Here is a 24,633-nt window from a genome sequence, read left to right as displayed (position 1 = left end):
TAGCCTCACCCTATTCTTTCCTCTTTCTAGATGAGATTTATTCATAGAATTACCTTTACTTCCTGACAGCAAACAATCCAGAGAAAACCTCCACTTCCTTAAATCCACCCCCAAAACATCTAACATTAGCCAAAATCCTAGCATAAGTCCTGTCTGAGACTCTCACCGAGCTTCCCCGTGGTTCCCCACAAGCATTAAACCCAACTTGGTCAAATACAGGTGTGCTGTGTGTTCCTTGTGGTCATTGGCTGGAGGGCATTGACCAAAGTGTGAGCCTTTTTATGGTTTTTAATAAGGACTTAACATTGCTTATTGTTATGACCTGAATATTTGTGTCCCCCCAAAATTCATATTTTGAAGCCCTCATCCCCAACATGATGCTAATTGGAGGTGGGGCCTTTGAGAAGTAATTAGGTTTAGATGAGGTCATGAGGGTGGGACCCTTACGGTGGGATTCATGCCCCTATAAGGAGAGGAAGATAGAGAGAGCTCACTCCGTCCATGTGTGTGTATCCAGGAAAGGCCATGTGAGGACACAGCAAGAAGGCGGCCATCTATAAGCCAGGAAGAGAGCTTTAACCAGGAACCAAATCTGTCAGCACCTTTATTTTGGATTTTCCAGCCTCCAGAACTGTGAGAGATAAATGTCTGTTGTTCAAGCCATGCAGTCTATGGCATTTTTTTACAGCAACCCAAGCAGACTGATACTTAGCAGAGAAGTTGATACATTTTTCTTGTTTTCAAAAACGTTAGCACAACCTGGCCAGCAATTTGAATGTGAGGATCTTTTAAAATCAATTTGATAGTGTAAAGTGTGTCTTGTTTAAATCTGCATGCTTTATTCGTTTTTAGACTGACCATTTTCCCAGGCATTTTTTTCTACTACTATTTTCCTTTGTCAGCTGGTTGATAGTCAATTATGGAAAAATAATTTCTGTCACCTAGTAAAGGAATTTCAGGAGTCTGGAAGGGAAGAGAGGTATTCGTGGGGTTGTGATAGTGTAAGGATGTCTTTCACTCCTACTTCGGAAATCAGCCCATGGCCCAGACTTTGGGGCCCTCATAACAGAAACAGTATTGCTAACTCCCCCAGACTGTATCAGTTGGGATAATTTTGGCTTAAAGTATAAGTAAACCTTGACCTAAGCAATAAGGTTATTTCTTTCACTTAATAAGAAGTCCAGAGGTAGGGCAGACAGCAGAGCTGGTTGATTCAGCCGCTCAAAACCATCCTTCGGGATCCAGGTTTCAGTCTCTTGGGTCTGTTACCCCTAGTTTATGTAACTGGTCATGTGGTCGTAGCTGGTATTTATAACTACCTTCTTCCACTACCCATTCTGTATTTCCTTGGCCTTCAGTAAGTACCTCAGCTTGTTGTGGTTCTTTACCTGGTAGAGTGACCCAAACCATCATTCCAGAATCTGGGCCATGAGTAATCCTTCTTGGGTTGGGTTGTTGTAGTTTTTCATTGACCCGAATCCAAAGGCCTGGTAATACTAAAAGACTCCTTTCTTTGCCTGTTGATTCAGAGGCGTGAAGAGTCCAGAGGGGCCAGGCAACAGTCTTCACTTTCAGTTCAACAGAATCCTTGTGTATCTCCTGGTAGAAGCATTCCTCCCTTTGGAACTAAGACCTCTAGGCCAACAGGGTGTACAGTTAAGGAAACAAGATGCAAAAATTTTGCTAGTTGGGCACTAGGGGTAATGGTGAGTGGTGGCACTTCCAATTCCACTCCTTGATTCCTGTACCCATGAGTCCTGGCTGTGGGAGAAACAGTATCAAATATTAGACACTGATTCAGAGCACACACGGCCTTCTGGAGAACCTTGTCCCAGCCCTGCAAGGTGTTGCCACTTATATGGTGCTGTAACTGAGTTTTCAAAGGCCATGACACCACTCTATCAAGCCAGCTGCTTCAGGGTAGTGGAGAACATGGTCAGACCAATGAATTCCATGGGCATGAGCCCACTGTGCACTTCATTGACTGTGCAGTGATTTTCCTGATTAGAACCACTGCCGTGTGGAATACCACAACAGTGGATAAGGCGTTCTGTAAGTCCACATATGGTAGTTTTGGCAGAAATGTTGCATGTAGGGAAGGCAAGTCTGTATCCTGAATTTCTACTGTGTTAAGAACAAAATGCTGCCCCTTTCATGATGAAAGTGATCCAATGAAATCAATGTACCTGCCACCAGGTAGCTGGCTGATCACAGGTAGTGGTGCCATATGGAAGATTCCATGTTGATCTCTGCCTGAGGCAGATTGGATGCTCAGCAATGGCGGTAGCCAGGTAAGCCTTAGTGAGTGCAAGTCCTTGCTGTTGAGCCCAGGCATGACCTCTATCCCTACCACCATGACCACTTTCTTCATGAGCCCACTGTGGTGATGACAGTGGTAACTGGAGAAAAAGGCCAACTGGAATCTATAAAACAGGATATCCTATTGTTAAAATCCTCCTCTGCTGAGGTCACCCTTAGGTGAGCATTTACATGGGACACAAATACCTTTGCGTTTTTTTGCCTATTCAGAGACACGTATCCACACAGCTCTTCCTGGAATCTCATCACTAATTTTCCCATGATATTCCTTCCAAGTCCCTGACCATCCAGTTAAAACAATTGGCCACAGCCCATGAATCAGTATATAATCATATACTCACACATCTGGACTTTTCTCCTTCTAAGAAAAGTAAACACTGCTCAAATTTCTGCCCACTAAGAGGATTTCCCTTCACGCTGTCCTTCAGGGATGTTCCAGAAAGAAGGGCTATAGTTCTGCAGCTGTCCACTTTGGGGTGGTGCCTGTATACCGTGCAGAACCATCTATAAACCAGACCCTAGCCTCTTCTTGTAGGAGAGAGAAGGCAGTAGAGCAGAAGTGGCAACCATAGGCATTTTGAGCACTTCTTCATGTAACTTACTTGTGCCTTTATTATTGAAAATAGAATCATTAGCATTATTAAATCTAATCAGATTAGAGAGTCAACTCCCAGAACCAATTCAGAAAAATCATCCTTAAAGTTCTGTTCCACTCTCAGTAGTGGTGATGGTTGTATACAACACTGTTAATACACTTAATGCCACTGAGATGCACACTTGAAGATAGGTAAAATGGTAAATTTTATGTTATGTGTATTTTACCACAATAAAAAAACATACTTACAAAAAAGAAAAGAAATAACCCAGGATTGAATTAAGGCAGGAAAGTGGCAGGAAGGACTTGAATTCAGAGTTTAAATCAACGGGTCAAGCACTGATCAATTTGATGACCGGATGAACACAGGGTTTTAGGGTTTAAGAAATAAAGGGTAAGTCTATTTTCTTTATACATCAGGTTCTTATTAGCTATTTATTTTATACATATTAGTGTATGTATGTCAATCCCAATCTCCCAATTCATCCCACCACCCCTGCTGCCCCTCCCCGCTTACCCCCCTTGGTGTCCATATGTTTGTTCTCTACATCTGTGTCTCTGTTTCTGCCTTGCAAACCGCTTCTTCTGTACCATTTTTCTAGAGTCCACATATATGCATTAACATGCGATATTTGTTTTTCTCTTTCTGACTTACTTCACTCTGTAGGACAGTCTCTAGGTCTACCCACGTCTCTGCAAATGACCCAATTTTGTTCCTTTTTATCGCTGAGTAATATTCCGTTGTATATATGTACCACATCTTCTTTATCCATTCATCTGTCAATGACCATTTAGGTTGCTTCCATGACCTGGCTATTCCATGACCTGGCAAAGTGCTGCAGTGTACATTGGGGTACATGTGTCTTTTTGAATTATGATTTTCTCTGGGTCCATGCCCAGTAGTGGGGTTGCTGGGTCGTATGGTAGTTCTATTTTTAGTTTTTTAAGGAACCTCCATACTGTTCTCCATAGTGGCTGTATCAATTTACCTTCCCACCAACAGTGCAAGAGGGTTCCCTTTTCTCCACACCCTCTCCAGCATTTGTTGTTTGTAGATTTTCTGATGATGCCCATTCTAACTGGTGTGAGGTGATACCTCATTGTAGTTTTGATTTGCATTTCTCTAATAATTAGTTGAGCAGCTTTTCATGGGCCTCTTGGCCATCTGTATGTGTTCTTTGGAGAAATGTTTATTTAGGTCTTCTGCCCATTTTTTCTTTTTTTGGCGGTACACGGGCTTCTCACTGTTGTGGCCTCTCCCGTTGCGGAGCACAGGCTCCGGATGCGCAGGCTCAGTGGCCATGGCTCACGGGCCCAGCCGCTCCGCGGCATGTGGGATCTTCCCGGACTGGGGCACGAACCCACGTCCCCTTCATCGGCAGGCGGACTCTCAACCACTGCGCCACCAGGGAAGCTCCTCCCCTCTTTTTCAATAGTTTGATTTCTTCTAGGACTTAGTCAAAATTCTTTTCAGCTTTTGGACCTATGATTGTATGCTAATTTGCACTTTAACATTTGTAGTATAAAATTTTCTCCTTCTTAAAATTAAGATAAAGATTAAATATTAACCTACTTCTCCAGGTATAATTGTAGGGAATAACATACCGTTCTCAGAGATTTTGCTAATGTACCTTCTAATATAAACTCTAAACGGAGCCAAAGAATTAGCTTCAGCACATGCCTATAGCGTTGTGGTTTAGGCTTCAATCACTTCTCTGCTACCATCTCATCTAACATCTTTTGCATGCTTTTCCAGAGATCATAGAAGTCATCCTATGTGGTGATTACAAATCCCACAGCCATCGGTACTTGCTATTCTGCTTTTTGCTGTCTCTTTGGGGCTCCACATAAGTGGCTGGAGGGAGTAAGGGGACCACTGGCAATTGAAATGCTCTGACCTTTTCTTCTGACACCGAGGAATCTGCAAAGTGAGTTTGTAGAGAGGGTCCAGTTTTTCCAGCTTCATGTTAGGTGTACTTTCTACCTTAAGTACAATTGTTCCCAAATGCTCAGAGATTGCAATATGATTTTCCCACCTTGAAAATCTATTAAAAAGAAAGAGATTCTCCTCTCCACCCCTCCTCCAGGCACTGCAGATGGCAGTTAGCACCCCATACAGCCCCTCCCTGTAACATCATCAATTTTTTTGCCTGCATTGCATCTACTTCACAGCTCAAGACATGCCAAATGACACACATTCTAAGTACTTGTTGCTAGCAACAAATCTATCTTCCTAAGTGACCAAGCACGGGCTATATTTGAAATGTCAGAGCACTTCACTCTGCCCTGGCCCACTTCCTTTAGCTGAGACATCTCCAAGCCTTAAAGTAAGCTCCTCTATGTTTGTGGGTTCTGCTTCTCAAGAGAGACACTCTGGATCAACTCTGCAAAATACAAAGTGACACGAAGCCAGGGAAAGGATCATGTCTTTCCCATGAACTCCCTTCTCCCATACATACTAATGTATGTTATTAGTAATCCTCACCTTACAGGACAACTGGGAACACTTGCTGAGATCATCAAAGTATTAAAAATTGTCAGGGTGTGGCAGCTGTAGATCTGGCATGTGGTCTGTGTTCCATACTCAAATCAGATAGTTCTACTCCTTTTTTCATACTCTCTCTTAATTTTTAAAAATTAAAAAAAAAATTTTTATTGGGGTATAGCTGATTTACAATGTTGTGTTAGTTTCAGGTGTACAGCAAAGTGAATCTGTTACACATATACATATATCCACTCTTTTAGATCCTTTTCCCATATAGGTCATTACAGAGTATTGAGTGGAGTTCCCTGTGCTATACAGTAGGTCCTTATTAGTTATCTGTTTTATATATAGTAGTGTGTATGTGTCAGTCCCAATATTCCAATTTATCCCTGTCCCCCTTACCCCTCACTTAATTTTTTTATTGAAGTAAAATTCACATATCAGTTTAACCATTTCAGAGTGATCAATTCAGTGTTATTTTGTACTTTCACAGGTTGTACAATCACATTTCTATCAAGTTCCAAAATGCTTTTATCACCCCAAAAGGAAATCTTCAACCCATTAAGCAGTCACTCACCATTCCCGTCTCCCCCTGGGCCCTTGCAAGCAACAATTTACTTTCTGTCTCCACGGATTTACCTCTTCTGAATATTTCATATAAATGAAATCACACAGTATATGGTCTCTTGTGTCTGGCTTCTTTCCCTTAGCATAATGTTTTCAAGGTTCATACATGTTGTAGCATATATCAGTACTTCATTCATTTTTATGGTTGAATAATATTCTGTTGTGTGGATATACCACAACTTGTCCATTCAACCGTTGATGGAAATTTGGGTTGTTTCTACCTTTTGGCTTTTGTGAATGTTGCTGCTATGAACATGCATGTACATGTATTAGGTTTGAGTACCTGTTTCCAATTCTTTTGCGTATATACGTAGGTGTGGAATTGCTACTTGCTCTCTCTTTTATTTCTATTTCTTCTCTTAATGAGCTCATGTCTGTGGGAACTGTAACGATGTCCTGTTTTAAAATTCCTCACATTGTTTATTTTGGAAGTCTTGACAGTAATTTTAAAATTTTATTAGTATTTTAATGAACCAATCCATAGTTTTGTAGACTTATCTATTTATACATTTGAATTTGTTTTAATTATTGCATTCTCTTTGGGTTTATTTACTCCTCTTTTTGTAACTTCTGGAGAGGGCTGCTAAGCAGACACTGTTGGGGCCCTGCCCATATGCCCCCTTGCCATTCTCATGCACACCAGCCTGAGTTCCAAGGGCCAACATCTGATTCTTTGTCAGAGGGCTGCCACTGAGCTGCCTGAACCCTCTTTGTGGAATAGTGGACTAGAAGTGCCTGGGAACTAACATCCGTGGGAGAAACCTTTAACCAAAGGCCGAAGGCCGTCAGGGTGTAAATACACCAATCTTCTTGTCCTTTGGCCAGGATAATTCTGATGCATATTTTACATAGTTTTATAGAGTATTCCTTGGTAATCAAGCTCCAGTCACCTGTTGTGATGGCTGCCTTAATAATATACCCTTTATCGGCTGCCTTCCCTTCTCTGTCTCACTTTCTATTTGTGTTTCTACCTTCCCAGCCCTCCCTGTTACGGCTGAATTGTGTTCCCCTCAAAATTCATATGTTGGAATCTTAACCCCCAGTACCTCAGAATGTGACTGTATTTGGAGATAGGACCTTTAAATGAGTGATCAATTTAAAGTGAGGTCATTGGGATGGGCCTTAATTCAATCTGACTGCTGTCCTTATAAGAAGAGGAGGTCAGGGCACAGACAGCCACAGAGAGATGGCCATGTGAGGACACAGGAAGAAGGTGGCTGTCTACAAGCCAAGGAGAGAGGCCTCAGAAGAAATCAATTCCACCAACAGCTTGATCTCAGACTTCCATTTTACAGGACTGCGAAGAAATCAGTTTCTCTTGTTTAACGCATCTAGTCTGGGGTAGTTTGTTATGGCAGCTCTGGCAAACTAATTTATTCCCAGTAAACTATGTGCCCTTGAATCATTGGCTTGCGATCTGCTTCTGAGGAGTGGAGTCCAAACTAAGATTCAAAGTTTATTGATTTTTTTTCAGATTTTTCTTCTTTCCTAATATGCTCTTGAAGCTATAAATTACATTTTAAGCATGGCTATAGGTTTGATATGTAGTATTTGAGAGTATAATGATAAGTTCTGATATGGAGTACTATTATTTAACTTGAAGTATTATCTATTTTCCACTATAATTTCTTCTTTGATTCTATGGATTGTTATAACTTGGAAGCATCTCACATTGACCTTATATACACTCCAGCCATGACATGTGTCGCTTCTGCTTGCAACCCAATGTCCAAAACTAGACATAGGGCTCTGCCCAGCCACAAGGGAGCTGAAAGCACAGCCTACCATGTGCCTGGAAGGGATGGGGAAAACCATTAACCACATAAACCAGGCTACACAGAACATCCTTCTTATGTGTTTCCTTTTGTGAATGTGCTAGAATTTCTTCAGAATAGAGGATAAACCTGGGAGTGGAATCATAGGTCGTCTTATGAATATATCTTCCATTTTATAGGAATTGCCAAGCTGCTCTCTCCAACACGGTCGTGGCAGTTTCCATGTCCACCAGCAGTGCCCATACATATTGGGCTGCCCCTTTACAACACGGTATGTTATCAGACTTAAAATTTCTTTACAAAGTGGTAGGTGTGAAACAGTATCTTTTCGTGGTTTTAATTTGTGTTTCCCTGACTAATAGTCAAGGTTGGTCAAGTCACTTGTCCCATGTCAGTTTCTATTTGATAAAAACTAGTGGCTCATTCCCCAATAGATGACATAGCGATCCTCTAAAACAGAATCCATGCATTTGAGCAAGTCCTCACACATCTATTTAAGGAATGAGGTTGAATTTAAGAATGAACTTTATCAGGGGTCAGAAAACTTTTTTGTAAGGGATTTTTTTTTTTCTTTGCTGGTCATATGGTTTCTTGCAACTACCCAGCTCTGTTTGTGTAGAGAAAAAGCAGCCTTCATCAATATGGTATAATCTTGCTCCAATAAAACTACTTATGGACACTAAGATGTGAATTTGATATCATTTTCATAGGCTACAAAATATGATTCTTTTGATTTTTTTCCCCCAACAATGTAAAAATGTAAAAATCATCCTTAGGCATATAAAAACAGACAACGGGCCATATTTGGCTCGAGGGGCCCTGGCTTGTTGACCCCTGAACTATACCTTAGCTTGACCTGAAAGACTAAGAATAGAACAGAAGGCATCTGCCCCCTGTTAATGCAACTGTCTTTGCAATCGACACTGAGAGTTAAGGTATTGGCTGGGTCTGTCAAGCTTCTTTCCTCCACTTTTGTACCTTCTAAGGATTTTTTTAGATGAGTTTCGTGAGCACATCTGGGTCCAATGGTCCCCAAAGATTCATTCTGCATTCTGGCTGCACAGCTGCTTCACACAGCAAAGGGCAAAGGCACAAGCCTTGCAGTCTCTGGATAACCAGACCTAACTCATCTCTCACCAGTGGTTCAAAAACCCCCATATTAGCCATCATCCGAATACACTTGTGAAGTGCTTTACAAAATGATTTGTCCAGAACAGCGAATACTGTGTACCATCTTGTGTGGAAGAAGAGAAGACTCAATAATGACAACAACTCTTTCATCAAGAAAAAAGGGAAAGACTTAAGAAGGCTATGAGATTCTTCTTCGGTGGGTTGTCATGTGTCATGTGTCGAAGTGGTTCTAGGAGACAAAACAGAGAACTGGGAACATTTGAGAAGATTGTGGACAAGTCCCCAGAGTTGCTTTTGAACACGTGTGTGTTATGTAAATATCACACAGGATCCGACTTATCCAAAGGATCTGACTTTGCAAAGCTGATATAATGGTGCCTCAACATCACTATTGAGAAGAAGCATTGAGCTTCTCTGAAATGCTCTGGAGTTTATTCAGTGTGTAATTGGACATTTGCTACTGTCTCATTTTGGTCTAGTAGAAAACCACATATAGATCAAGTGAGTCTAGTTTCTTCCAGGCCTGGAATACCCTCTGCTCTCTGGTACTTTCAGGTATGGGAACTCAGATGAATACTGTGTGGTGCCCTAGCCTTATCTCTTGATATCACTTCTATTCTATCCTGAAACAATTTTGTTTGAGTGCAATATATTTGCTGATATTGTCAACTCAAGTTATTGCAGAATATATATTAGGTACTGCATTCTCCCAAAGGCTGAGCAGAACCTTCCTTCCGTGAACATTCTCAGTAGTTTGTTTTCAAGGTGAGGAAGTAGGAAGTACAAGGGGGACGAGCATCAAGGCAATTTTTTTCTTTGTTCCTTTACTTGTGTTAGTGGGAACATTTCTATCAAGGAAGACAGTTCCCTTTCATTTTACCAGATCCAGAGAAGCTATGGAACTTCTGTTACCAATTCTTTACCCATAATTTATGTTAGTAACCCGGGACCTGGTGATAGAAGTTATGGATGAAACAAAAGCTGGTGGCATTCTGAAAGGTGGGAGCAGACGCTCTCGAGAAAGATGTGTCAGAGCTATGCTTCTCTGTCTAAAACTTCTAATTGCTTTTTTGAGAATTGTCCTTCCTTTTGCACCTTAGTTATCTTCACATTTACTGGCCACTGATAATGAAAGAAAGAGTGAAAGAAGAGGAAGATGCCTATATGGTTTCTGTGATGTTGAGGTGAATCTAGAAATCAAAGTCTTCCTTTCTTCCCATCTGTATTTGATCCCAAGTCAGATTTTTTTATGATAAGTAATTTCAGGTTTGAGTAACCCACTCTAGCATATAATGCCCCAGCTGTTAAAGAAGCAGGAGAAGTAATTCCTGTAGTAATTGCCGTAGTGGTATTTCTAAACTTCCTGCACACCGATACCTGTTGAGAGATAGAGCTGAACAAGCACCGGAAGCCTAGAAGTGAATGAGAAAAATCCATTCATCTGTGGAATATTTATTGAATAACTACTATTTTAAAGGCATTGGCTCATCACTCTGAGTGATGAATAAAAAATTAAAGGAAAGAGATAAATACAAAAAATGTGGTAACAGATTGGATGAGAACTGAAGAAGGGTAGTCAAGGATTCTGTGTCTCAGGTGATTCCAAAGGCAGATAGAACCTACCTAGCAATGTCAAAGATATTTGTTTTCTCTCCAATTTAGCGCCCCCTGTGGCTCTACCTTGCCCCTTAGACACTCAAATTTCACTCCTATTTCAGAGAGGAGACCAAAACTGATTCTTCCCTAAGTCCAAAAATAGGAATGTGTATCCTATTCTAATCCCTTGCTGAGGGAAGTGACTTGCTTTTCCCTATGTTAAGTTTGAATATTTTCTATGGGCTATAATGAACACTTCCTGAAAAGTAGAAATCTAATAAGAGTGTGTGTGTGTGTGTGTGTGTGTGTGTATGGGGGATTGTAAGAAGTTTGTTTGTAGGATTAAATGGCTAGATTTCTTTTTTAAATGTACTAATTTTCACATTTGCTAAATTCTGAGTGAATCTAAACTATTTTGCCTCAGAGTTGATTTTCCTCATTACTATCAATTTTCTGCTCTGCAAGATTTTACAGATAAGGTAGGTTTTGAAACTAGCACACACTGACTACCAACAAGAATAACCTTTTATTTGGAAAATGGAACAATGAGGAAGCTATTTGCATCAGAAATGACTCTATCATTAAAATATTCCACATCTAATCCATTTGCAGTGGAAGATCTTTGCACTGTTTTATTTTTGTGGGAGCATCTCCTACCATGTGTTTTGGCCATCTGCATATAGTTATGGAGTCACTATCTCTTAGGATATTCTTTCCTCTTTCCTGAGCTGGTGAAACCTAAGGGAATCACAAGAATCAACTTGACTCTATTTATTTGGATGTGTTTCACAGGGAATCCTTTGTATCAACTGAGTCACTCCCATCCAAATATCCATGGGAAGTTCACATAACCTCATTTCCCTCTGTTAATGTTACTGAGTTAAGCACAAGACAGAAATATTCTTAGAAGATATATGGCTTCCTCTTCATCAGAACTGGCCTAGAGTGGAGAAACAGAGCCCCTGGGGACAAAGCAAGACACTCATGAACTCTGGCCACTGTAAGACACACAATGGGGACCTTATTCTTAATTTAGTTTCTAAGCAAAGGTTTTCCTGGTGACCTCGTTTCTCTGGAGCAATCACAATGCTCCCCTGATGGATTAACAACTTGCCCCGGTACCGTGAGTTCCCACTTTGTCCTCGCTGCCCATTTTCTTTCAGGAGATCTGGATTTTTCTTCTAATTACACATTTTCTCCATAATTCTGCACAACAGTAAAAATAAATATACCTTCTATCCTCTTAAAACCTGGTAATCATTCAGCTAGAAGAAGGGCTACTGTTTGGCATAGATAAAAATAGTCTCCAATAGTGTCCTGCCTAGCAATAGTCCTAAGCTTGAATTTACAGTGAGGACAACCCAAGGTCTCTCATGTTTAGGAAACCACCAAGCTGTGATGATGCTTAGCCGGAAGTAGCTATTGTATTACACTGGGACTTATGAGCCCTGAGGGGTCCACACAGTTTATCTGGGGTGAAAACTCCCACCAAAAGTGCACAATACCAACTTCCCCTGTCAATGAAGCCTTCACTGACTGCATCACCTCCACTGCCCCATCTTGTGAAGTGAGGAAAGTTCTCTGATAGGAGAAATGGAAAAAGAGGGAAGAGGGAGGAGTGTGCAGGATAGAAAGGGACGGGAAGGTGGTTTCCGTAGAGACCTAGCCTTCCTCATGCTCTCATCAGCCAGTGGTCTAGAAGAGCAGTCTCTGAAGCCACTGGCTTAATTCCACAGCTGCCTGTGGAAGCCCCAGGGGCACTGAGACATCAGCTGTTTTTCCACGAAAGAAGGTCCCCTAAATCACCCATGAAGGACAGTGTGCATGCCTTGCATATATCACATACCATCTTTCAATGGAGCCAATATAGCCAGGTGTTTTTTTTTCCATTATTAAAACACATCTCTGTTTCTTGAGCAGCAGATGAAGTAGTTGGCCTGCATCTGGGGCCATGTTTTGTGAGAACTATGGTTACCGTGGCTGTTGTTTTCTGCAAACATGTGGTTGAGTGTGTGTAAGTTGAATGTGAGTGTGATATGTCTCCAGTACAATGCGAAAGGGATGAGGATAGTCTAAATTTGATATGGTCCTGAGGTTAGTGGATAAGCAGAATTACACTTCCTTCCTTCCTCAGGAAATGCTTGGTATTCATTCTATGTTAAATTGTTTGATTCCAAAGATCTACTGGTTTGCTCATGGCTCCTCTTTATTTTTCTTATCCAAATGCCCTCCTGCTCTACTTATTTGCCCAGGAGAGGTCAACATTTGAGGACTTAGTAAATCAGGTCAGCCTTGGATTTCCATCACAGCTCTGACTGCTTATGTGAGCACTTTATATCACAGAGAAGGAAGTCTGGAGGACAGGACAGAGATAGCTCAGAGAGGTTTCCATATTTACCGAAGCGTTATGTGAAAATATTCTCCCCAGCTCCCACTTCTATCCTCTTTAACCACACACATCCACAGAGATGAGCACTGTTGTCATTGATTGTGGCCACAATACTGGGTGGAGGCAGCAAGGCCAATTTACAGGTACCCCCCCCGCCCCCATTGAAGAGGCGTGAAGGTAAAAGTGAATGCAGCAAATATTTGCCTTGCGCTAACATGCTTAGAAGTGGAATTTTGTTTCACTTTCCCTGTCATCTTGCAACATCTCCAAATAGTCATCGAAATTTTGCGTAACTCCGATGTATATTTGTATTGGTATAAGATGGTGTGGTATTGAAAAGATTGGCACAATTTTCTGATCAATTACAAGGCTCATATAGTTATTAAACCTTACTTTTGAATGGAAGATTAAATACGGATTGGTGACACAATCAAAATTGGAGGTTGAGAGAGTTTTGCCCAGTCTAGATCCTGTTTGCAATCAAGATTTGGGATACTGTTTCAGGGAATTCCCAACCAAGAAAGTATGAAATAAAAGCCAGATGAGTGAAACAAATAAAGAGCTATGGGAAAGCAAAGGAAGAGATGGTCATGTTTGTGAGAAAGTTCTGAGGAAATTTTCACAGAGAAGATAATGTGGGAGCAAAGGGCATGGATCTTACTGGTTTTGCCTTACACAGTGCCTAGAGCCAGCTTAACAATTAGTCTATTCTCAATGAGTAGTTATTGAACTTATAATGAAAGGAAAGGCAAGGAGATAAGAAGCAAAATTTTAATCTTGGAGCATATCCATATTTAGAGGGCAGGGGGAGGAAAAGGAAGAACACAAGAAGGTTGCGAAGAAGTAAAAGAGGAAAACGGGGGATAGAAACTCATGCAAAGTATGAAGACATCTCAAAGAGAACTTGTTGGACAATATTTTCTAATGCTGTAGAACAGTACTATTGAAAGCGTGATCCTCAGAGTAGCGGCATAAATGTCACCCTGGAACTTGCTAGAAATGAAGGTCTTTGTGCCAGCTCCAGATCTACTGAATCACAATCTTTTGGGGTGAGGGCCCGGAAGTCTGTTTACTAAGCTCTCAGAGGGATCTTTATGCACAGCTGGAGTTTGAGAATCAACATTGTAGCATATTTCTGGAAGATGAGTTGCTGCTGGCATAACTTAAGTTCTCTGATTCTGAGACTTCAAGAATTTGGTTCTAGGATCCTCCCAGAACTATGTTGCAGGGAAATTACTATACTAAATTGCTAATGTTTAAATTATATTTAAACGGTTCAAGATAAACAGTTTGTGCCATGATTATTTCTTTTTTTCTTCTTTTATTGAAGTATAGTTGATTTACAATGTTGTGTTATTGTAGTTTCAGGTGTACAGCAAAGTGATTCAGTTACATATATATATATATATATATATATATATACTCTTTTTCAGATTCTTTTGCATTATAGGTTATTACAGAATATGGAGTATAGTTCCCTGTGCTATAAAGTAGGTCCTTGTTGGTTACCTATTTTACATGATTTATTTCTTCAAATCTGTTTTGTAATGCCTCACTTCTATCCCCACCCCCACCCCAGCCCTGTGTAGCTGCAGACGCAGGGCGCAGTCCAGGGTGGGGAGAGCAGGTCTCAAGTGCGACTGCGTTTAAAGTGCTTGCCGAAGGGGCTTCCCTGGTGGCGCAGTTGTTTAAAATCCGCCTGCCAACACAGGGGACACGGGTTCGAGCCCTGGTCTGGGAAGATCCTACATGCTGCGGAGCAGCTGGGCATGTGCACCACAACTACTGAGCCTGCGCTCTAGAGCCCACAAGCCACAACCACTGAGCCCACGCACCACATCTATTGAGGCCCGCGCGTTCTAGCCCGTGCTGCGCAACAAGAGAAGCCACCACAATGAGAAGCCCACGCACCGCAACGAAGAGTAGCCCCTGCTCACCGCAACTAGAGAAAGCCCGCACACAGCAAGGAAGACCCAACGCAGCCCAAAAATAAATAAATTACTAAATTAATTTTTTAAAAAAGAACATCAATTAATATAAAGATGCAGCCGTTATAGATTTTTCATGTGAACCCCCTTGCTTTTGATAGGGATCAGGAAAAACCCTTTATAAAGGGGGACCAGTGTAAAATCTCCACTTTGGTCTGGGTCCTCAGACCATGGCCGGCCTCACTGTGGTCATTTCTTGTATTGAGCACCAGTTCGTGCTCTGTGGTGGTTCACGCCAGGGTGGTTGTTCCAGATCAAGGCTGTGCTCCCAGCAGCAAGGAGTTCTCTCTCTCTTTGCTAATGTGTTTGTTCACAACTCAGACTTCAGGGCCCAGGACCTGCATCAGCCGTCTTGGTGTCGCCCTAGCTAGCTGTCTCAGTGTGCTTCTGTGCAGATCTATATACCATACAGAATGCAGTTTACAAAGGTTACTTTACTGTCGGGTCTTGCAAAACCGTCAGCTGCTGCAGAGATTAGAACCTGGGGTGGCTTCTCTGTGCTGCTGTGAAAGGAGGTTTTAGACATCATCCTGGCTTTGGGAAGGTAGAGGAATCTCTCGAGGCTATGAGTTAACATAAGGCTTTCCCTTAACTCTATAGTTTCCTGTCTGGTGTTGCTCCATCAATGGAATATTATTCAGTCCTAGAAAGGAAGGAAACTCTGACACATGCTACAACATGGATGAACCTTGAAGGCATTATGCTAAGTTAAATAATGTGATTCCACTTATATGAGGGACTTAGAATAGTCAAATTCATAGAGACAGAAAGTAGAACAGAGTTTACAGGGACTAAGGGGAGGGGGGTTACGAGGAGTTACTGTTTAATGAGTACATTTCCTTTTGGGGTGATGAAAAGTTCTGGAGATGGATGGTAGTAATGATTGCGTAACTTTGTGAATGTACTTAACGCCACTGAACTATACACTTAAGAATAGTTAGTATGATAAAATTTTATCATATGTATATTTAGCTACAGTGAATGATAATTTTTTTTAATTTTAAAGCTCATTGGAGGCTCTGAGCTCATGTGTGGGGCTTACATGCTACGGAGTCAGCCATTTCTTTGGGGACCCCTCATTGTCAATTTCCTAAGATTTTCCTCTTGGACGAGTTGGATTCTCCAGGGAAAGACTTTCCAAACTCTTACCTGAAGGATAGAGATAAACAGAGTGGGGGGAAGAGGGCATAGGTCTTGGCAGTCAGTATGGAAACGTTTATTTAATCTTCCTCCAATCCGATTTAGTCCTCCTTTCATTAAGGTACCCCTGCCCCAAACTGTATCTGGTGTAACCCCTGTCTGGAGACCTTCTCTGTTACTCCTCTGGAGAATAGACCCTTAGGTTTCTGCTGTGTAAAGGAGGGCTACAAAGACATTTCAAGTCTTAAACAGATTTGTGACCAATCCTCCTGTTTCCACTCTGCACCTTAAGCCCTCCTTCTAGAGGTAACTGATGTTAACAATTTCTTTTTTGAATTCTGAACATTTATGTCCATTCTTTTTTTTTTTTTTTTAACATCTTTATTGGGGTATAATTGCTTTACAGTGGTGTGTTAGTTTCTGCTTTATAACAAAATGAATCAGTTAAACGTATACATATGTTCCCATATCTCTTCCCTCTTGCATCTGCCTCCCTCCCACCCTCCCTATCCCACCCCTCCAGGCGGTCACAAAGCACCGAGCTGATCTCCCTGTGCTACGCGGCTGCTTCCCACTAGCTATCTACCTTATGTTTGGTAGTGTGTATATGTCCATGCCTCTCTCTCGCTCTGTCACAGCTCACCCTTCCCCCTCCCCATATCCTCAAGTCCGTTGTTCTCCAGGAGGTCTGTGTCTTTATTCCTGTTGATGTCACCAATTTCTGAAACTTTTGGGATTCTTTAGTGTCACCTGATCCCCTTGCTGGCTTAAGATTCATCTTTCTTAGATTGGATAAGCCAGTTACCATTTGTTTATCTGCTTTCCAGCTTCTAAAACGTTATTACTATTTCCTTCTCTCTCATTACCTTTGTTCTCAGGGGCTTATGCAAGAAAAAAAAATCCTTTACCGTTGTTTTAGTGGAGCCTAGGACAGAGCAATAGTTAACATGTATGTTCAGTCCACTGTCTTTGCCGGTAAAACTATTCTGTAGTGTTTACAATGCCACTTAAAAAACTGTTGTGATTCCTTAGGCTCAATTAAAAGAAGGAAATCATCTGAAACAAAGAAAGTGGTGGTGGTCAGTGAACTCTGAAGTACTGTTTTCAGTTCCGGGAACAACCCTTAACACTAGAAAAACTGAAACTATTTAGATGACAGTGACTAGAATATTAATGGCACAATTGAAGGGATTAGGGAGGTTTTCAACAGAGAGTGGAAATTTCCAGCAGTTGACCTCAAATATTTGAAAGGCTGTTGTTCATTCATTCATTCATTCGATAAGTATTTAGTGAGTTCCTGCCGTGTGCCAGGAGGTATTTTTCCAACATGGGAACACAGTAGTGAACATGACCGATTCTTAATTCTTGTGGAGCTTACATTCTAGTGGAGGAAAGAGTGATTTGCTCTAGATGGACCCACTGTAGAAATAGAACAAATGGATAAAATCCATCAGGAAATAAATTTCAAGTTAATATAAAGAAGAACTTTAAAGTGTTTGAGTTATTGAGGTGTGATGGACAACCTCTTCCATGCCCTCAGAAGGCTATGGAAACTAGGATATGCCCAATAAAAGCTGAGCAGAGAGATTAAGTTGCACAGCCTCTAGTTGGAATCCCAGCTCTACTCCTTGCTGACTGTTGACTTCGGTCAAATCACTGAACCTCTGTGAACCTCTATTGTTTCATGTGTAAAACGCAGCTAATATAATATACCGTGCAGGGTGTTGTGAAGATTAAACGAATTACTCTGTGTAAAGTGCTTGGAAAAGTATCTATAGTACAAAGTAAGGGCTACATAAGTGCTGCTAATATTATTTCTTTTTTTTTTAACCAGCTTTTTATTTTGAATAAATTTCAAACCTATAGAAAAGTTGCAAAAATATCTATATACTCTTTATCTAAATCCCTCAGTCGTTAACATTTACCTCATTTGCTTTAACTCTCTGGTTGTGGTTTGTTTGTTTGTTTGTTGCTGGAACATTTGAGTACTAGTTTAGCTGTCAGGACACTTCAACCCTACATACGTCTATATATATGAGAATGAGGGCATTCGCCCACATAACCACAGTCTAATCATACAAAGTATTATTGATACAATCCTGCTTTCTAATATGTAGTCCGTGTTCAGTTTTCCTCAGTTGTCCCCATATGTCCTTCATAGCTTCTGAAAAAGTCATAATCCAATCAAGGATCAGATGTCACACTTAATTGTTATATCTCTTCAGCCTCTTTAATCTAGAGCCATTCACTGAACTTTTTTGTCTTTTATGGCATTGGCATTTCTGAGGAACCTAGGCCATTTTTTTGTCTGTTGTATCTCAATTTGGATTTGTCTGATTCCTTCCTCATGATTAGATTCAAGTTTAACCTTTCTGACAGAAATACTACACAGGTGATGCGGTTTTCTCACTACGTCACATCAGGAGGTGCTTGATGTCAGTTTATCCCATTATTCCCATTTGGTTAAGGTGGTACCTGCCACCTTCCCCTTGGTATTAATAAGTCACCTGTGGTGTCATATTTGAGACTGTGAACGTCCTATTCTCTGGACAGTTTCTCACCCAGTGATTTTAGCATCCATTGATGATTCTCTTTTTATTCCACCATGGGCATGGCACAGTCAACAAGATGAACAGAGAAGATAACTGGTCCAGGGGAAAATTGCCATAGAGTATAATGGGGGCTTTATAGCAGGTAGTTAGTCCCACTGGGTAGAAGAGACCATAACCTCTGATATAAATGCACATTTCTCTGACAATTGTTAGCTGAATGACACTGGGTAAAATTCTTTAAACCTAATACTCTGTAAAATGGGAATTATAATGTCCATATCCCGAGGTTCATTTGTGGATTGAACACAAAGGGACCGGATGATAATAATGGTGATGCTGAGGACGACGATGACAGATGCACTGTCACAGGATCAAGAGGATTAAATTATCAACGAACTTAGTGGCAGTTAGAGAGAGAAAGAATGAAATGGACACAAGAGACAGGATGTAGGGAAAAGGCCTTGCTTCACAACTAATCAGATATGAGAAACGAAGGGCCCAGGGAAGCACAATGATTAAATATTGGTTGAATGCTCCCTATGTGCCAGCCATTCTCCAGCTGGTACATGTAATCAAAGAGTGATGACGACTCTCAGATTTATGGAAATTATGGCCTTACCTCCTGGGTTTGGACAAATTACGAAGGGCAGAAGTCAGGAGAAGGAGATGAAGAGTTTGATCTTCTTCGTATGCCACCTGAATTGGTGGCGATACACCTAGTCTGAAATGTAATGCAGAGCTGGTCATAATCAACATTGGACTGTTTGCATAACAATCTCCTGAGAAACTTATTAAAATTGTAAATTTCTAAGCTAAGCTAACCCTTCAGAGATTCTGATTCTATATGTCTGGGGTGAGGTTTTAGCCCACCGTCAAGGTAGGTAAAGTGTTACATGAGCCAAAGAAGTCAGCTCGGGGGTTGAAAGTCGATTTGAGTGTTATCAGATTATAGACAGTAATCGTATACTTGGGTGTGAGAGCATTGGCCTGAATCCTGGTTTATAACAAGAAGAATAAGGCAGCAAGGTCTTTTACGGATAAGTTGAGGCATTATGTGCACGTTCCTGAATTGACACAGGAGTAGCCAGAAAGTTCTGACGCCAACTCCGAGAGCTGCTCTTCAGATCCGTGCTGTCCCTAGGTGGCCGCTAGCCACACGTGATTCAACCAGAATTAGAGAAGCAAGAGTTGATGGACTTTTAAGACACACTTCTGAGTACTCAGGGTCATTAAACAACAACGACAACTTTTATTATGGAAAATATAAATTGAATTGAATTTACGTTTAATTTTAAATGAGTTATCTAGCCTATTGCAGGTGTTCAGTAACCACGTGTAACTAGTAGCTGTTAGATAGGACAGCATAGACGTGGGACATTTCCACCACTCAGAAAGTTCTATGGGACAGCACTGCTGAGGAAGTGTTGATAGCTTGCCAAAAGCCCACTCATAGTACAAAGTAGTTGTCACCGGCCTCACTCTAGAGGCTAGGAAAGACAACATTTGGTGAATAAAGGACGATTTTAGTTGGTCTTCTTGCCCACTGAAGGCAAAAAGACTGTAACAAGCAAGGAGGTATTTGATGAAATGAAGAAATGGCATCCATGTATGTTCATTCCCCTTCTTTGGTGTGGGATGGGCGAGACGGGAACTGAGCTCCTAAACTCCGTGGCCCCAGGAGCAAAAGCTCCCTATGACATCCTCGAGGGAGTGTTCTAGGATCCACTGTCGGATCCTACTCTCCTCCTAGCCTTCCCCTTCTCCAGGCAGCCCAATTGCCACGATGGTTGGCAGTGCCCAGGTGTGATGCCAGGTAGCTGCACTTCCCCTCTGTGTGCGCTCTGCTGGTCTCCTCTCAGTGTAGTTTGCACTTCTCGCCCTTGCGTGCTGCAGTAGTTAGGTGCTGTTTTGTCCCCTGGAGGAAGCCCATATTGTTCTGTTCCTACCAGAGGAAAAACAAATCAAGAGCAACAAGGAAAAATATGGAGTGTAAGCATGTGTTTCCAGGTCATCAACATGCAAGCAAACATGCATGAAAGTGAGTGTTAATTTCCTGCGTGATTCAGTGTTTGCAAGACTATCAAGTCATTTCCCATAGGCAGCCCAACAGCCATCCCATGGTAATGAATTTCTGTTACAGCCACGTATGATGGTTGAACCAGAAAACTAATGAGCAAAGAAATGAACAAAATAATAACAATGGTGATAACAGTAATGATGGTGTAATACTTAACTGGCAAGGCATTGACGACTGGGGTCAATGAGGTAATGTAGTTATTTGGGGGCAGTGAGAACAGGTCTGATTTTCTCATTTTAGCATTTGTGCTTTCTGCTGCCTTTACATTTTTAAAAACTAAAAATTCTCAATGAAAATAGACCCAGCCTAATGATCAAAATGGAAACAAGTGGTATGGATAGTAGTTTGTGCTTTTTTTATGCTCTTCTTACTAGGCTTTAGAGGTCTTTGAAAATTTCCGTGGACTGCCCTGCAGAAATTAAAACAGAAGAAGACTCTAGCTGTTTGGAATTTTTGTGTTCAATGTTGAATTATATTCTTCATTACCAATTTTCTCATTCATACATATGTATCTTTGGGCTTTGCTTTAGTTATCTATAAAACTCAGGGTGGACTTGTGCTTTAACATGGACTAAACCATTTGAAAACAAGACTATTTTAAAGGTAAGTAGGTATTTCAAAAATTCATTTTATCCTCCTTTAGAAATCACTATTATTTTCTTCTCACTTTTTCTTTCTCTCAGTTATCATCAGATATATTTTAATATCAGATTGAAAGGAGAATTGATCTGGGTTTTTTTTGTTCTTTGTTTTTTTGCGGTACGCGGGCCTCTCACTGCTGTGGCCTCTCCCGTCGCAGAGCACAGGCTCCGGACGCGCAGGCTCAGCGGCCATGGCTCATGGGCCCAGCCGCTCCGCGACATGTGGGATCTTCCCGGACCGGGGCACGAACCCGTGTCCCCTGCATCGGCAGGCGGACTCTCAACCACTGTGCCACCAGGGAAGCCCCTGATCTGGTTTTTACAAGGTAAAAGCACATGATGAATTTAAAACATCTAGAGAGCAGCCCAAGATGGCCGACTTGGAGGATTGGGTGTCAGATGAGGAGAAGGTATGCATAGCTGCTAAATTCATCACTCACGCACCCCCAGCGGAATTTAATGAAGTGTTCAACGATGTCCGGCTACTACTTAATAATGACGGTCTCCCCAGGGAAGGGGCAGCACATGTATTTGCCCAGTATAACATGGGTCAGTTCATGCCTGTGAAGATAGAAGGATATGAAGATCAGTTCTTAATTACAGAACATGGTGACCTGGGTAATAGCAGATTTTTAGATCCAAGAAACAAAATTTCCTTTAAGTTTGATCACTTACGGAGAGAAGCAAGTGACTCTCAGCCAGAGGAAGTAGATGGAGGTCTGAATTCTTGGAGAGAATCCTGTGACAGTGCTTTAGGGGCCTATGTGAAAGACCATTATTCCAACGGCTTCTGTACTGTTTATGCTAAAACTACAGATGGGCAACAGACCGTTATTGAAGAAATGGCATCCATGTATGCCATATGTATTTAAAGCCACCAGTTTCAGCCTAAAAACTTCTGGAGTGGTCGTTGGAGATCAGAATGGAAGTTCACCATCACACCCTCTATAGCCCAAGTGGTTGGAGGACTTAAGATACAGGTTCACTGTTACGAAGATGGCAGTGTTCAGTTGGTTAGTCATAAAGATGTACAGGACTCAGTCACTGTTTCGAATGAAGTCCAAACTGCCAAGGAGTTTATTAAAATCATAGAGCATATGCAGCAAATGAGTATCAATCAGTGAAAACCATCAAACAATGTCAGACACCACGTTCAAGGCCTTGTGCCAGCAACTTCCAGTTACCTGCACCAAAATCAACTGGAACAAGATACTCAGCTACAAGATTGGCAAAGAAATGCAGAATGCTTAAAGGCTGAATATAGGATTCTTCAGTACATGGAAAGAAAGGAGTCAACGTGTGGTCATATGATAAATAAGTGATTTATAAACAAGAGGGATACTTTTCTAGGGCTTTCAAAGTTAACAGGTTTTCTAGTCTCATGGAATACTGTTGAACTTATAGCATTGTCTAGATTCTTTTGTGTTTTCTGCCTTGTAATTTTCTGTTTTCACTCTATCTACTTGTAAATCTTTTTTTTTTCTTTTTAAATTCTACCACATTTAATGATGGAGAGAGATATCTATCCTGGAGTCATTTTTCTACTTAGAAAATGTTCCTAGCCATGAAGCCCTGTTACTGACATAGACAGGTAATATGTTCAGTACTTTTCTACCCCATCCTTCAAAGCACTTCTGGCACTTCACTGGTTTTTAACTGATCAACCAACAGCTAAAGAGGCTATGCTACAAACTATAGCTGAATGGAAGACACATTCATCCTTCTCCCTCCGGTTGCTTTGATCATCATTTATAACATCTCATAACTATAGTTTCAAACGTTTGGATTGGGGCTTTTCAGGTTCTTTTTGGAGGCAAAGGAAGTTTTCTGGAAATTCCATTATAGCCAGCTTCTCTGGGGAAGTTATTTTTAAATCTAAAGACTTGGACCACATTCCCTATAAATGAATGTGTTTGCTGTTTTCCCTTCCCTCATCGTCTCCTTCCCATCTAGTACCATTATAGTGATAGACATGTGCATTTTTAGAAGAGTTCTACCCATTTATTATTATTTTTGTAATATTCAAAAACTGCTGACATACTAGGGACATAGTAGAGCATAAAACTTGAAAAAATGCAGATGTTAAAGGAATAATAGTTACCCTGTGCTTTAATACTTTATGGCAGGATTGTACTATAAGCGAATGAATCAAACTATGTTTGTTAACGTAGTTAACAGTCATAGACAGCATCTTTCTATTACAACCTGTTATTTAAGGGGAGACTAGTGATTTGTTCTAAATAGGATGTAAAACTTTTTCCAAATTAGTCTTCCCAGTCCTGCCTGCCAACTCAAATGTAACTGTGATAGAGCAACCCTTCCCAGGTTTATCGGCAGGTACAGGTGTGATCTCAGAATGCACAGGTAACATAGATACGATAGGACAATTGGTAATGGCGGATTCATTTACACTGTTTACACGTCGATGACCAGGCCTTAAGAGAAGGTCGGTTTTTTTAAAAACCAAGTAGTGTCTTCCTCCAAATACATGTCAAAAGAAGAGTTTGTGTTTCAGCTTTGTTTTTGCTCAGTAATACAGTCAAGCAAGTTTATTTCCAAGTGACCCGTTGAGCTATGTAAGCATTTTTGTTTATTTCAAGTAAAATATACTTGTATTATTTGTCGTTCATACTATCCATCCATACCACACGATCCTCTGTATCAGGTGGTCCAAAAGAAATATACCTGTTTTGTTCTTTAAAAAAAAATAATAAAAAATAAAACTAAAAGAGAATTCTAAATAACGTAAATTGAGTTTAATGTTTCGTTAGCAATTTTTCTTGAAAAGTTGTGTCAGTTCATGCTCATTTTCTTTAATGGAGTGTCGTTAGTTATCTCATTTTAGGTAAATATTCTCTAGCAGGTTTCAGCCAGAACAAATATTTACAGTTAAGCCCTCAACTCCAGAAAATGGCTTTGCATGTGTGCTGGGGGGGAGGGTTAAAGGCAAAGGCTGATTTTGTCTTCTCTTTAGACACACCGCCACAATAAATCATTCAAAGACACTCAAACGGATGTGTATTGGAGGAATGCTCACCTCCGTGAAGCTAAGGTAGAGGGTTAAAAGGCTATGCAGGCTATGACGCCACATAACTAATGGGCACACTTTTCACAGACAGAAGGGCCATGCTTTAGTCATTTAGTCATGGTAAATCTGTAGTGACAGACGTTTGTTCTATATTTGTGAATGACCTGATTTGGCATGCATGCAGCTCGTTCTACTGACAATAATGGTAACACGGTGTGAGGGAGAGAGGAAAGAAAGGAGGAGGAACAGGGGGACGAGGTGAGGTGGAGGGAGGAGAGAGACCCAGGCAG

At 41.1% G+C, this 24,633-nt stretch overlaps 2 long non-coding RNA genes and 1 pseudogene across 5 annotated transcripts in view; 2 read left to right on the top strand and 1 right to left on the bottom strand.

Annotated features, from left to right (window-relative positions):
• Window positions 1-24,633, bottom strand: part of LOC111181380 (uncharacterized) — a 220,894-nt gene that overhangs the window by 28,297 nt on the left and 167,964 nt on the right. The gene's annotated exons all lie outside the window — the stretch shown is intronic.
• Window positions 1-24,633, top strand: part of LOC149748135 (uncharacterized) — a 293,792-nt gene that overhangs the window by 261,185 nt on the left and 7,974 nt on the right. The window contains exon 4 of the long non-coding RNA XR_016394546.1: window positions 7,981-8,072. This is a non-coding gene — a long non-coding RNA (uncharacterized LOC149748135). The remainder of the gene's footprint in view (window positions 1-7,980; window positions 8,073-24,633) is intronic.
• Window positions 16,661-24,553, top strand: LOC149748136 (F-actin-capping protein subunit alpha-1 pseudogene; annotated as a pseudogene).

The sequence above is a fragment of the Delphinapterus leucas genome, chromosome 10 (assembly GCF_059928025.1).
Source record: "Delphinapterus leucas isolate spDelLeu-1000000601 "Yukka" chromosome 10, BTC_Dleu_Yukka2, whole genome shotgun sequence".
NCBI classification, from domain to species: domain Eukaryota; kingdom Metazoa; phylum Chordata; class Mammalia; order Artiodactyla; family Monodontidae; genus Delphinapterus; species Delphinapterus leucas.
The sequence above is the reverse complement of the archived record's forward strand: the minus strand, read 5'-3'. Positions and strand labels throughout refer to the sequence as shown.